This window comes from Ctenopharyngodon idella, chromosome 3 (genome assembly GCF_019924925.1).
Source record: "Ctenopharyngodon idella isolate HZGC_01 chromosome 3, HZGC01, whole genome shotgun sequence".
Classification (NCBI taxonomy): domain Eukaryota; kingdom Metazoa; phylum Chordata; class Actinopteri; order Cypriniformes; family Xenocyprididae; genus Ctenopharyngodon; species Ctenopharyngodon idella.
The window spans coordinates 16,069,166-16,084,750 of record NC_067222.1 but is presented as its reverse complement, the minus strand read 5'-3'; the positions used below and the strand labels follow the sequence as shown (position 1 = coordinate 16,084,750).

The window sequence follows — 15,585 nt, the reverse complement described above, 5'->3', positions numbered from 1 at the left end:
CACATGACTATCTTTGCTTAATGTTATGAACAGCAGCTATGCTAATTATTCTGCTGACTCGCTTTCACCACAAAATGGCGGAAACACAGGGCTGCTGCTGTGGGCGCCGGTGTTTCAATGGAACGTTCTATTGAGTGTCGCTTCTTGTTAGTGTATATTCTCTGTACGCATTCAGACGTGCATGCCTATAGACTACACATGTAATACGCATGTGCATACTGTCACCGTTTCAACAGATTCACGTTTTTCAAGTTTACACGGAGATGATAACGTTATTGCTTTCAAAACTCATTTTCAAAAACATACACTTTGAAACCTATTTCAAAGTTTGTGTTCCCAGGACACCAAAAGTCTGTCATGTAAAGGAATGGCCAGAACGCATTAAAAGTTCTGTTTTCAGTTGAAAACGGTGTCTTGTAAACAGCCTCTAAATTCATAACTAATGATTTTTAGGATTAGTTCACTTCTGAATGAAGATTTCCTGATTTTCTCACCCCCATGTCATCCAAGACGTTGATTGTCTTTCTTTCCTCAGTCGAAAAGAAATTATTTTTTTGAGGAAAACATTCTAGGATTTTTCTCCATATAGTGGACTTCACTGGGGTTCAACAGGTTGAAGGTCCAAATGTCAGTTTCAGTGCAGCTTCAAAGAGCTCTACATGATCCCAGACAAGAAATAAGGGTCTTATCTAGAGAAACCATTGGTCATTTTCTAAAAAAATAAAAATGTATATACTTTTTAACCACAAATGCTCGTCTTGCATGTCTCCACGCATTACATAATCACGTTGGAAAGGTCACTCTTGACGTAGGTGGAAGTACCGCGGTAGGGCGAAAAACTCCATCTCATTTTCTCCTCCAACTTCAAAATGCCCGAAATTGTTGTTTTACCTTTTTTTGTAAAGGACATTTGACTTAATCTTTGCACCTTTGCAAGATGAGCATTTGTGTAGAGGCCTTTGAAGCTGCACTGAAACTGACATTTGGACCTTCAACCCCATTGAAGTCCACTATATGGAGAAAAATCCTGGAATGTTTTCCTCAAAAACCTTCATTTCTTTTCAACTGAAGAAAGAAAGACATAAACATCTTGGATGACATGGGGGTGAGTAAATTATCAGGAAATTTCAATTCTGAAGTGAACTAATCCTTTAAACTGGACAATAACTTTGCTCTACAGATATCGCACAGAAACCATTAATGAATGTTGTTCAGTGTGATGACAGGATGATCCTCTGGACACGAGCTGTTGATCTGTTCAGATTCAGAATGATTCAGTGAATCAGATTCATCAGATCTGAGCTTCTTCTGGACAGCAGATTCAGGATCCCTGAGAGAAACACATTCAGATACAGCAGATGAAGATTCACACATACCCCTTTTCCAACAACACAGTTCCGGTGTGGATATAAATGATGTAAATATGCTTTATTATGAGTTTTATGTTAATTTTCTGAAGTATTCCCAGCCTGTGTCCATTCTCGGACCATGAACCACGAGAGGTGGTTCTGGGCCAGAAAGATCGGTTCAGCTCCAGCCCTAAAAACTTGTTGGTCTCGAACGAAGCAGAAGAAACACTGGCGCTGTCTCAATAAACAATCATTGCTCTTTATATCTAAATATATACACAATACAACTATGTGTGTGAGAGAGCGAGTGAATCAACACTTTCAGTTTATCTCCAGAAAGGACAGATGACTGACAGATGATTCAAGTATGATTGTATCATACTTGAATGATCATGTGATTCAGTCAAACCCACTTCAAGTCTTTCTTTCTCTCACTTTGATTCACTCACCTGTTTTCTGAATAACTGCGCTGAATGACGCTCGTCTCTGCTTTCAGAAAACATATATATATATATATATATATATTCAGAGAGATTTTATAGTTTAGGCCTTTGATTTCATTATGATTTCATGACTATTTAAAGTCTCTCTTACACAATGAATCACTCGTGACTCACCTGAAGATCCTTTTACGCAGCATGAAACAGATCAAGAGCAGAAGAACAACCGTGATGAAGAAAAGAGCAGAAATCCACCAGAACTGATCTATACAAGCCACAAAATGTAAATTCAGCTGATCTACACAAACAACACTGTACAATCATCTGAATTAATCAACTATATATTATATATTTCTTCTCTTTCTCTAAACTTTGGTGTTTCTTATATTTGATCTTTCATCATCTAAACTCACGTGAATCTGGAGTTTGTGTCGATCCGCCGCTGGAGTTTGTGCCGTTAAACACTGAAAAACACATTCATAATCATCATGATTCATTTACAGAAGATTCACTTCAACACAGAGTTTGATCTGAATCAGAACAGATTCACTTCAACACAGAGTTTGATCTGAATCAGGACAGATTCACTTCAACACAGAGCAAATTATTTGTCGAAATTTTAAGCAAACAAGTTTAAGTTTGCTTGTTACGTTTATTTACTCATTTATTTATAATTGAATTAAATTTATTATCACGGAAAATGACGAAGACGATATGTGAATCAGTGTCCATCATTTTGCGAGCAACTGGTGATAAAGAAAAATGCCACGTCGCAATATTGAAAATATTTCCATTTTAAACCATGAAGGCGAGCCAGTTGATATCACACAATCAATGTGCAAACGGGTGAAGAAGTCTCAAACTCCAGTCAATTATTCACTACAGAAACTGAAATGCATGCCCGTCCGCTATACGCCACTGTGAAGGGATAAACGGCGTTCAGGCACGGCATCAAATCGATTAACTGTTTTATCCAAATCCACATGCATGGACCGTTCAGTGTTCAGTACTGCAATGTCCGAGTCTCTCCAGTCACATGATGTTTCTCATGTGTTTTCAGTCGGCGCAAGCAAGAAACGTTAACTAGACTGTGCACTAGCTTTGACTCTCTGATAAGTGGCCGCGCAGCCAAATTTTTGTGACTGCAGATGGTGCGCGTGTGCCGAACGCGTCTTTCCGCGCACACAGACAAAGGAGTATCGTTGAAAGGCGCGAGACGGAGCGGAACACGGTAAATGGAGTATACACGGGCCAGGCCTCTCCAAGTAGTGGAGCTAACGGCTCACATCGGGAAAAACATCGCCCATGGAAGTAAATGTATTTGATGTGTATAATGTAAAAAAGGACAGAAATGAATCTCAGTCATCATTTCCTCTCCTTCATGTCACTCCAAACCTCAAAGACTTTTTTAATTTCATGGACCAAAAACACTGAATGCATTAATGAATCATTTGAATAAAAAAATAATTCAAGCAAATATTACAGATTTCAATATCACAAGGTAACTAGAGACCAGCTCCAGCTCCAGCTCGGATCCAGCCTCTTATGAAGACTTCAGATGAAGGACTCCAGAACATCAAACATGGATGATTATACAAAATGATCGTGTTATCATTGCTTTGCATGCACACTACTTTTGCTTAAAAGAAATGCTACAATCTGTATATCTTACAACTGTACGTTATGATATCATCTCATAAAAGAAGACTATTGTGTTTTTGTCACATAGAAACATGAATTTGCTGTAAAGCTGCTTTTGAAATATGTATAGTGAAAAGCGTTATACAAGTGAATGTGAATTAAATTGCACTGAACTGAAAGAGCCCTTGGATTGTTGGTTACTGTACCATTTTGTTGTTATGGACCCAATCTCACACTACAGTTTGGAGAGCCATTACATTGTTGGCTCATTTGGGGTGCTTGACTATCATCATTCAAATGTTTAGACTTATATCTCAGCTACCTTTGAGGGTGCGTTAAAAGTTGCACTGGGGCCTTATTTCCAATGCACTTGAATGGCACTATTAAAATATTCAGACATTTTTACTGTAGCATTACGAAGTTATGGACCCATGAATTTGACAAATGTGACAATACAGTTACAGGAGAAATTGCATTATTGGCCAGTTGGAGGCGCTGTATCTCAGCTGCCTTTGAGGATGCGTTAAAAGTTGCACTTGAGCCTTATTCCCAATGCACTTGACTGTCACTTTGCAATTTTTTAGACATTTAAGTATCCGATTCTGGAATTGGACTTGATTTTCGATTCCCAGTTCTAGTGAAGTTACGCTCAGTTAGTGAAGCATAAAAAGAAAAATGGCAAGAAGAGAAGTAAAAAAAGAAAGAAGGAAAACAAAAAGATGAAGAGGTCAGGTGGAAAAGGAGAGCGAGGTATGGTAGGCTCTTAAGACATGTTGTACTTATTTAGGTATTAGCCTAGGTGTTTAGGTTATCATTTGTATCTTACCTGATAGCACACGTACATGTAGACAGCAGATGCTTTCCAGATCAAGAGATCATTAACAGACGTCTTACAGACTTACATGTGCTATCTGGGTTAGTGGCTTTTTAACTGGATTTGAGGCATTGTGCACACTATCCCGCAACATCACTCTTATCATCTCTCTTTTGAACGACATGAAATCAACATGTCAAAAGCTTAAATGTTCTGTTTGTTTTTCTTGAGTCAGCAATGATCTGTATCTAACTTTTTTTTTTTTTTTTTTTTTTTTTTACATATGTTTTGAATGAAGTAAATAAAGACAAACTATGTATGCACTTACTTATTATGGCTGGATGAGGTGAAGCTGTAATTAATCATTAAATATAAAGAATATGCTGGCTAGTTTTTACCTCATTTTTAAACCAATAATAAGCAAATAGTCTTGCCTTAATTAGCAGACTGCCCTCACACTATAAAATACAACAGATGTTCTAAATCAAAGACACACACCTTAATCTAAGTTGTAACTTTCCTTTTGAAGAGAACATTTTTGGGAAACACTGTGGCTCACCCTGCAACTAAGACACCACACAAGACACAACATAGAACTCATTGGTGATTTATTCAAATTGTTTTCTTTTCAGTTGCTTCAATTTCAGATGTGGTGAAAAGATATCTGTGTGTCCTCAAACTTGTGCAAAAAGGCTTCAGGATGACCGCAGCCTTCAAGAAATGCTGTGAAAGACACGGCAGAAATTGCAGAGATTTACATAGCAGACAAAAGTGTCCTAGACCAGTTCAAGGGTAAATACACACTTTTGAAACTAGCACAACTTTGTCAAAAAAAAAAAATAGCTGGTGAACTGGCAGAAAAGATCGTTGAAATGAAAAATAACAAACAGCTCATCCCCTTTTCTGCAAAGAAAGACTGAATATAGGAAACAGGATGTTAGCTAAGTTGGAGTAGATTGTAAGTAGATATGTTTTGTTCTTCATAATTTAAAGTTCAAGTTGCTTTGCCCCTACGATGACATGGTAGAGACTTGTTTGATTATTTGTAGTGCCGCCAGTGCAGCATGTTTATTTTATTTTGTTGTTTTGTTTTTGTTTTATGTAATGTTAATTCAAGTAAAGTTTGATACAACATAATTAGACTGTTCAGATCTGATGCCCTAGTGAACAATGAGTTTGTATAAATATATTGTTAATAAAACAACTTTCTCTAAAATCCTGTCTGTAGTGTTGGTTCTATTGTAGTTCATAGTCTGGTATTAACTTCTCGTTTTAAACGGTAAATATCTTGCATATAATTAATGGATGGCTGTATGTTTTCTGTTGATAGCTTATAGATTTTCAACTGTTATCAACTGTTTTTCACTTTAATTGGATAGTCCTAAAATATATCTACAAATGCTTAGTTAAGAATGTCTACTAATGATCTTCTGAACGTAAACTTTAGACTAGTTGACAAGCAACAGATGCACAACCAATGTTTAGTTGACTATCAACAGATAATAAACTAGTGATCTTGATAAAAATGAAATGGTTAAATAATTATTAATTTGATGCATTTGAGACCCTTAAGTAAGGATGATATAATATGCTCTTGATCATACGTTGACATGACTGTAGACTTTCAACTGACAAATTGATTTTGAGTAGTTGGTAGACAACTTAGAGGATGGTAACACAATCTACAGAAAGTCAGCTGACTACTAGTTAACAACCTGTTGCGAAATAAATACTGACAGTCAGCATGCACTTTTTGTAAAATCTATAGATTAGAAATTAAAATGCGCCTTATAATCTACAGGCAGTTAGATGAATGTATATTACTTGTCTGTTGAATCAATGTTGTTGAATGTCAGCTGATGCACTGTTGACATGCTACTATATGAGTACTGATAACTAGTAGAGTGTCAACAGATGGACTATCAAAATAAAGTGTTACCATGCATACTGTATGGGACGTCCCCTATGGACACTGACCATTAGTTTTTTCTACTTATTTGAAATGAGGTCTTTATAGGCCTCCGAAGTAAAACAATGTGATATATCTCCAAAATGCTGCAGTAAAAAGGTTTGATATGAGGTATGCATAGAGTATGGGACATCCCCTATAGAAACTGACCTTTGGTTTTTTCTACTTATTAGAAATGAGGTCTTTATATGCTTGTGAAGTTGATTAACGGGACAAATCTCCAAAATGCTGCAGTAAAAGGGATTGATATGAGGTATGCATAGATGCAAGAGATGTCACCTATAGAAACTGACCTTTAGTTTTTTCTACTAATTTGAAATGAGATGCTTATAGGCCTTTGAAGTCGAATAATGTGGCATATCTCCAAAATGCTGCAGTAAAATTGATAGAAATGAGTTGTGTATGCTGTTTTGGATGTCCCCTATAGAAACAGACCATTGTTTTTTCTACTTATTTGAAATGAGGTGTTTATAGGCCTCTGAAGTCAAATAATGTTGTATATCTCCAAAATGCTGCAGTAAAATGTTTTCATCTGAGGTATGCATACTCTATTGGACGTCCCTTATAGAAACAGACCATTCTTTTTTTCTACTTATTTGAAATGAGGGGTTTATAGGCCTTTAAAGTCAAATAATGTGGCATATCTCCAAAATTCTGCAGTAAAATGGATAGATATGAGGTATGCATACTGTATGGGACGTCCCTTATAGAAACAGACCATTGTTTTTTTTTATACTTATTTGTAATGAGGTGTTTATAGGCCTTAATCAGACAGTAATTTTTATGCAGTAAGACAGTAACACAATTTAATTGAAGAGTAATTGTCATTTTAATACCGTAAAACCAAAAGAGGTATTTAGAAAGAGTGTAAACTGTATTTTATCTGCCTTTTGCAATTAAATATGCTGTAAACCTCTACATAAAACAATGTCTTGATATTGTGACCTATAAAAGAAGAAAAAAAAAAACTATTAGTTGAAGATATACACAACCATCAAAGACAATGTGAATGTAAAGAAAGGCCAACAGAGAAAAGCAAGAACGCTTATGTAACTACTTTTTGCAACTATCTGTTTGCAACCATACAAAATTGTGAAAAGTGCTATTGAATTAAATTAAACAATAGCCTACCTGATATTCAAAATGTGAGCAAATTATTAAAAAAGGTAAAGGTCATAATTATAAAATTTATGATTATTTTTTGCAACTCAGAACACATTTCCTGTAAACTTTTATCTAGGCCAAATACTATTTTTTATACTAAACAAGTAGAACTTAAATACAGTTCATTGAATTGGACATTTAATCATAACAGGTCAACAAAGTATTCAACAAAAATAAATTACTGAAGTACTTAAAAATTTAACAAATTAAATAATTTTATTTGCAAATTTCTCATGGTTACGTCTGAGCTGTAGGCAAAAGTTGGGTTTGAAAATTCTTTTCATTGCCCTTACAGCCAATTAGCAGAAACAAACTAGATGTTTCAGTTCATACCTCATGTTTTCTGTGGTTTGCACAAAAAGAAAGTCTCATCTAAGAAATTAGCATCATCTAAAAATAATTTGATCATTCTCAGATTTGAAATACATGGTGAGACTTGTGTCTTTAGCTACAATGACTTTCTAGCCTCTAAAGTTTCCTTCTGACAAATGTGCCAAAATCTGCAACACAGATTCCCAATAGTGTGCACTCCAGAGAGTTTGGCTGTTTAAGCAAAAGTACAGCAAAACCAATTGTTGGTGAGTGTCATGGCATTGGCTTTATGGCGTGTTCAAAACATATCAATCATTGTAGTTCAACCAATAGTAAGACGTTGGGGCAGGCCAATGGGGGTCAAGGTTTAGCTTCAGCAGTTACAGTGTTTTCAAGTCATGTCAGAAAGAATGTATTTAAAATGCACATGAACATCAGCACAACTCATGAGTTTAGGTAACTCTGGATTTCCTTAAGAGTTTCTGAGTTAAGTATGTGACAGTGAGAAAACATGTCAGTCTGCCCTAGTGAAAAAACCCTACCAAAATGTATTTAAAATAGGCCTACATTCATTTCACACTAACTAAAAATCCATTAATATACAGTAGTTAGCATTTGAAGTGGATCAAAAAAGTTCATCAAAGTTGTCCTTAGAAGAAGGTTTTAGGACAACTTTGATGAAGGGTTTTGATCCGCTTCAAATGTTGACAGACATGCTGACATAAATATTTTAATTAAACTTTATTTGCAGTTCTTCTTTATTGCACAATGCATATTTACATTTATTTATTTATTTCTAAATATTCTAAATATTAAGCATACATGTGTTTAATATCACTATTAGTAAGGATAGTATCACTGTATAATTTGAATGCAAGATATATATACTTGTACTAAAGTATACTTGCAATAGTTCCACTTTAGCACAATCAAATATACTTAAGTATATCTTCAGTTGGACCTCAACACAAAAATACTTGTTCCAGTTTAGCAGACTTTAAGTAAACCAATTTAGTATACTAAAAGTACAATTGCAGGGTATTTATATTAAGTACATGCAAATGCAGTACACTTAGCATAAAATAAATGTATTTCAAATAGATTTTAGTATATTTATTTTTCATTAGGGAAGCCCTTTCTCTGATCACCGAGTTTGTCTCTGGCCAGGGCACAGTTCTTATACCCTTTCCTTATCTGTTATTTTGCAATAACCTCAGTTTCACACAATTAGGTCTTTCTTTTCTCATCCATCTCTCTAACAGTGGCAACCTGACAAATCATATTCAACCCTTTATCATAGACAAGATGTAACATTTTCCAAGGACAACCAGCTCCTTCCTAGAGGAGGGAAGCCTCACCACGACATCATTCACAGCCACCTGTGGTGTCCTGAAAATACCCCTAACTTGTCAGAATACTATGACTTTCTTTGGTTCTGGATATTAAAACGTATCTGCAACATTTGTGAAGTTTATGGATAATTGTGCGCGCATATAATCAATACTAAAATAATCCCATACTTTCTACTCCCTAAAACATTGTTATTAGCTCCATAATCTGTACACACACCAATAATCGCCTCAGTTATAGGATAATAACACAATTCAGTAGTCGGAGTTTCGCATAGTGACTGATGACGTTGCACTCGATGATCTATTGGGTGGGACTTTAGTTAATGCGAGTTCAGTTCAATGTAGACTACAATATCCATCTATGATTGTGCTAAATAAACAGTTGGGGTTATGTGTTAAAAAGCTGTAAAATCAACATATGTATAAAAATAGTGACAAATCTAACTAATGCTAGGCTACTGGATTAAATTGGCTTGAAAAAGCCAACTTACTGATCTACTATATACATTTTCTTTTTCTTTTTCTTCTTCTGAGCCAAATTTGAGACTGTATCTCTTCCTGCTAGTGTTGTAGTACTTGAGATCAGTCTTGGGACCATTTTTGAAGGTCTTGTCTCGGTCTCAGAAGACGACTCAGGATTTTGTTTCAAGACCACAACTGTGGGCATATCATATCGCTAAATTGCCAGTGCATTGTCTGATTTCTTTTATTAATGTGACTGGATGTAAATCTTGCTGCTTCAAATGCAATCAATAACTTGTTTCTAACTTGAATTATTCATAGCCTACAGCCTAATTCAAGATATTATTGCAAAAAAGTAGCCTACTGGATTTATATATTAGCCTATAACAAGATAAAGAGAGCTGGTTTCACAAATTTGATCATGAAAGAAAAAAAAGAATAAAATATAGGCTACATAACACATATACAGTAAAAGGGAATATTTAGGCATAGGCTACGTGAAATATTTCACTTAAATAATTAGGTCTACAGAAAGTGGTTATTTGTGGGGCACTTCAAAGATCTAGGAAAGGAAACAGATATTCTGCTTGTTTTCGTTATTTAAGTGTCTTTTGTAAATGCATGAATTATTTCTTGCTTTTACCTGTATGACCATAAATTAGGTCAGCCGGAACCAGGAACACTTCCTATAACGCCTGATGTACTCGTTACATCAGAAGAAGAATGGCATCTACGCTAATATTAGTCTTTCTGGTTATCCCGAGGTTCACCGTAGTCAACCGGATCCGCGCCGTATTTAGGTGAGACCAAGGACCTGCGCCTTGACACGACCACAACGCAGCCCTGACGTATCAGCAGAGATTGAGTCAACTAGATCATCCACTCAGAGGGCCTCATCGACACGACAGCCACGACACAGTTCCTCAACAGCCGTGATGAATACGATCCTCAATTGGATGGAACTGGAATAAATACTTTGAATGTTGCGATCCTGTCGGACTTATGATAGCTACCTGAATCGTAACAAAGCACTGTTGGCCAGAGGAGAACTGGCCCCCCGACTAAGCCTGGTTTCTCCCAAGGTTTTTTTTTCTCCATTTTAACACCTATTTGCCACCTGTCTGCCACCTGATGTCACCTGATGGAGTTTGGGTTCCTTGCCGCTGTTGCCTTTGGCTTGCTTAGTTGGGGACACTTGACATTTGACTTGACATTTGATATTCAACAGTGCTTTGATCTACCTGCATTGACACTATTCTTTAAGAGCTGCTGTGCAGCCAAATAATGTACCAGTTATCAATGTAAAGCTGCTTTGACACAATCTACATTGTAAAAAGCGCTATATAAATAAAGTACAGGTATTTAAACTGATGAACGGCATGATCATTTATAACTGCAGGAGTGATGACTGTAGGATTCTTCCTAAAATCTATAATCATCTCTTTCGTTTTAAATACATTGATGTTCAAAAAGGACAAATTATACCAGTCAGTAAAGTCTGCCAGTACAGACCCATGATCAGGATCCTCGTTATTAAAGAGGGAAACAATCACTGAATCATCTGCAATCTTAATGATGTGACGCCTCTGTAGTTGCGTCTGACACTCAGTAGTGTGAAGCACAAATAAAAGAGGTGAAAGAACAGCGGTAGAGGAAAGAAGTACATCAGATAAAACACTGTTTACCTTCACACGTTGAGACCTCTTGGTCAAAAAATCCATCAGCCAACAAATCAACTCATAATCAATATTATGAACACTCTTAAACCTTTCTGCAAGGATATGAGGCTGTATACAATTAAAAGCTGATGAAAAATCAATAAAAAAATAAACGAACAAAAGTCTTTGTGCCCTCAAGATGTGATAAAATCATATTTAACAGAGTGCTTATAGCATCAACACCCCTGCTTGACCTGTAGACAAACTGAAGTGGATCTAGATTTGCCTGTACTGAAAGCACATTCTCAGCTGATCGCTGCAGTTTGTGCATATAGTGCTGAAGATCAAGAGAGCAGCTGCTCCTTCGTCATCTCCAGCTGCTCTTCATTCAGATCTGGATCCAGTAGATCTGGAGAATCGATCACAGAAACCTGCTTCTCTCCCATCTGTGTTTAAAACGTTCTTTCTCCCAGTAAAGTGTTTCCAGATGAGCTTTTCTGCCCATCAGAAGAATCCGGATCACTGAAAGAGACAGAACATGTGGAGTATGATCGTATTTAAGATCATCATTCCTCACATTTAAGAAAAAATGAAATACTTCAACACACAAGACAGCAGCAAACAAACTAAATGTCACTTAAAGCCATCAGTAAAAATATAATTTATACCAGTCTGAAGGTGGTCTGGATGGGAACTAAATGACTCTAAATCAGCTGTGAACACGAAGACGATTCAAACGAACAGACATTTCTTCTTATTTCCTAAACAGAATCTTACCAGGAAGTGTTTTAGATGTAGCCATTTTAACTGTCAGTACACAAAAGCTCAGGATAACGCTTCTGAGAAAACAAAGAGCATTCAAAATGATGAAACACAATCTCAATTTATCATTATGAATAAAACAAGAAAAAAATATAATATCACCAGGAGTCGAGATGCTCAGATTTACGTTCACTTTATTCTCTCATAACTTAAAGTAAACATTCTTTGTATAATTCTGTTAAGTATGTCTATTTATGAATATATTAGCCTATATCATATTTAATACACACATTTCTAGGGCCTAAATGATCAACTTGACCTTTACTTTGCTGAAAACCCTGTTGTACACAATCTCCTTCATGCCTTCTGTCCTCTCAGTGATACTTCATACTTTGTTTTTATCAAGCAAAATGTGTTTTGCTGTGAAATCTTTAATGGCTTTTATAAAGGACTTTACAGGAAAAGTAAGTAAAAGTTTAACACTTTGTACAGTTTGTAATTTTTGCACATCATTTTTTTAAAAAAAAATACTTTTTCATGTTAATGTAAATGTCAAATATGACAACAGGCCTTTGGGAACATTTATTTTGCCAATGCATTGCAAATATGAGCCATAAAAGTGTATGAATGTATGAAATATGCAACACATGCATATACAGTACAGTGTACTACAGAACTCCATATCGAGGCTTGTATTGAATGACATTCGAAGCCTCGTTTGATCGCAGTGCTTCAAGAAGGGGTTCGCTTTTGGTGGAATCGACTCAGCCTGAAGACAGTGGAAGAAATATTGTTTTTAAACTTCATCTTCCACTGCCTTCTGTCCAGGCCATATTAAACACTTTCACCCACTTTTATCCAAATAACTCCATCATTTCCCTCTGTTCAACAAAAGCACTGCCCAGTTACAAAAATTTTTTTACGAATTGTTTATGATTGACCCATCACTATATCAGTTGGTTTATGTGTGTTTAACTTGAGGTTGGTGATCAACTCTGTAGGAATGAACTGTGGTCAGAACACTTTCACTTCATTTCGTTACATTACTGCAGTAGTGATGAGGAAAACTCTACAGAATAGAGAGAAGATCGACTGACACTGACACATATTCTGAATCAGAGTTCCTCAAATCCAGCCCTGCAGAGTCTACCTCAAACTCACTTAGCCTACTTGCAATTTTGTTGTAGATCATGATGTCACAACAAACTCACTGTGTGTGTGTGTGTGTGTGTGTGGACATGAACACCAAAAAAGGAATCTAAATGACTTATTTCAAGTCCAATGCTGATGACTAATGTGTGTGTGTGTGTGTGTGTGTGTGTGTGTGTGTACTCATTTCAAAACTTGTTCCATTACCAGACCAATGCTGATGTGACTAATGTTTCAGCAAAAGAAGGGAACCCGGAGGAGTATCAGGTTTTCTTGAAAAACAAACATTAGGCCTAGAGTAAAAGAAGGACATCCACTACTCATATTTCTACTCTTATTTCACAGTCTCATAAACTAAGTTATTGTCTTTATTTTATTGTAATTACCGGCACATTGTTCCTCTGTTTTTATTCTGTGTTGTTGCTGCTTTGGAAATATAGTAAGTAAACAGTCAGGCCAATAAACTGTTTTGATATTTGTCAGCTTGTTTGAAATTTTACATTGATGAGAGTTTTCTCTGGTCATTTATGTAGGCAGCTCTCTGAGCTTTGAAGCAGAAGAACATCTTACTGAATTAAACAATCTGACATTAAATAAATGACAACAAAACAGACCGAACAAACAGTGGCCTGTTGCACAAAGCTACCTGAACAAACTCTGAGTTTCAGAGTAGGTTTGGAGTCGACAAATCCAGATAAATCCAAACTGGTTTAGATCAGGATCAGCTGTTGCACAACGCTCGGTTTAAACTTTCTCTGTCAATCCAGAGTTTGCGATTACCTCTGAAGCACTTGCACCTGAAAGAGTGACATGTGCGGCAAACAGCCAATCACACGGGACATACAGAGCGTCCGTTTGATTCACTTCTCATGAGAGAGACGTGCAATTTACTTCTCTTCTGAAGATTAAGAGATCGTTATGAAAAATATCATGAAATTAAATGCATTTACAAGGCAGGAATAAACACTGCTGCTGTGAAAGTTTAAGAAGGCAGCTGAAAGAAAATATCTGACTATGTCAATGCATGTGAATCAAAGAAATATGCCTAATAATTTATAATGTAATAATTTATATTAGATTCACAAAGAGCTCAAATGAATACACATAAGCTTAATTTGTTTAAAAGCTTTATATATCAATGCATGTATTATATTTATATCAATTTAAAAGCAAAGTTAAATATTAATTGTCAAATAATATATTATATGAATATACTATTATATGAATTATACATAATTAATTCATATAAATATAATAAATAATTAGCAACAAAAGATGAGCAATTTTGTCTCTAAAATGTTTTCACTATAAACTGATTTAATTTGGAGCGAGAGATACAGGGGGAGTGGCTTTATTGCATCAGATACGTGTCACTTTACTCACAGCTGATTGGTCGAGTTTGGGTTTGTGATCTCTAACTCAGAATAGCCGTGTAGTGTAAGTTACCATAGCAATGAAACCCGCTAAAAACCAATCCACCTTCATAAGCCCGAAAAACCAGAGTTTACTCAAACTAATCTTGAACTTACCTGGGTAGAAACTGAAACCGGCTTTGTGCAACAGGCCACAGGACTGTGGTCAGACAACTCATTTTTATTTTGACTTTAAATCACAAGACAGTAAAACTGTACTGTTCTCCTTGCATCTACCAATGCAATTTAACAGCCAGCCAAACTCCATCCATAAAGTACAGACGAGTCAGGATTCATCTTATTCTTTGACGTTTAATAAGATGCCGGGTACATTATGAATTAAGAGTAAAACTGCAAAAAACAGCAAATGAACAACAATCAGAAAAAATAAGCAATGACTAAAGAGCATTCATATAGTATATCTGAAAATACCCCAAATTCAATCAATGTCATCAATTTACTTAAATGGGATTATCAGATAACCAAGAAGTTGGCAACAAATACAAATATTGACTCATATAGAGAAGTTATCTTATCAAGAAGATTGAGATTAATACATTGAGTGCTGTGTCAAACAAAGGCTAGGCTAATAGCTAAAGGCTATCATCACAAAGCTCTGAATAAACTTATCACAAATATATGAAAATATGTATCATCAAGTATTATGTAAATAAGAATTAACTTACAGATGATGCTTTTACAAACGCAAAACAAAGGATGGCATCCAAAGATGGAGGAGCTGACCGCAAAGCGATCACTTATTTTTTAGAGAACTGCCACTGGGGGGCACCAAAACTACATAACTATACAAGTGACAAGTAAACTTGGAGCAGAACAAAAACCTTACACAGTCAGTTTGAGTCTTTCTCTTTGACAGTGTTGTACTATATTGCACTGAAGTGGTTTCTCACTACAGTGATTCATAGTGGTGGGCGATATATAGCATTACCATGAAATAAAATGTCTATCGTTAGAGACTTTGCTATATTGTATCGCAATATATATATATATATATATATATATATATATATATATATATTGCACTATTGACACTTCAGAGTGATAAAATGCATGAATGAGAATATATAGAGCGGGACGTGC

The 15,585-nt window shown here is 35.8% G+C and overlaps 2 long non-coding RNA genes across 2 annotated transcripts; both read right to left on the bottom strand.

Moving 5' to 3' along the window:
• Nucleotides 1-604: 604 nt before the first annotated feature.
• Nucleotides 605-2,319, bottom strand: LOC127508257 (uncharacterized). Its single transcript, XR_007928755.1, has 3 exons — nucleotides 2,203-2,319; nucleotides 1,967-2,054; nucleotides 605-1,330 (listed from the first exon to the last, which is right to left on the bottom strand). It is a non-coding gene; the product is annotated as an uncharacterized LOC127508257 (long non-coding RNA).
• Nucleotides 2,320-11,009: 8,690 nt separating this feature from the next.
• Nucleotides 11,010-15,238, bottom strand: LOC127508259 (uncharacterized). The gene is made up of 3 exons (XR_007928757.1): nucleotides 15,171-15,238; nucleotides 11,939-12,000; nucleotides 11,010-11,683 (listed from the first exon to the last, which is right to left on the bottom strand). It is a non-coding gene; the product is annotated as an uncharacterized LOC127508259 (long non-coding RNA).
• Between the last annotated feature and the right edge of the window lie 347 nt (nucleotides 15,239-15,585).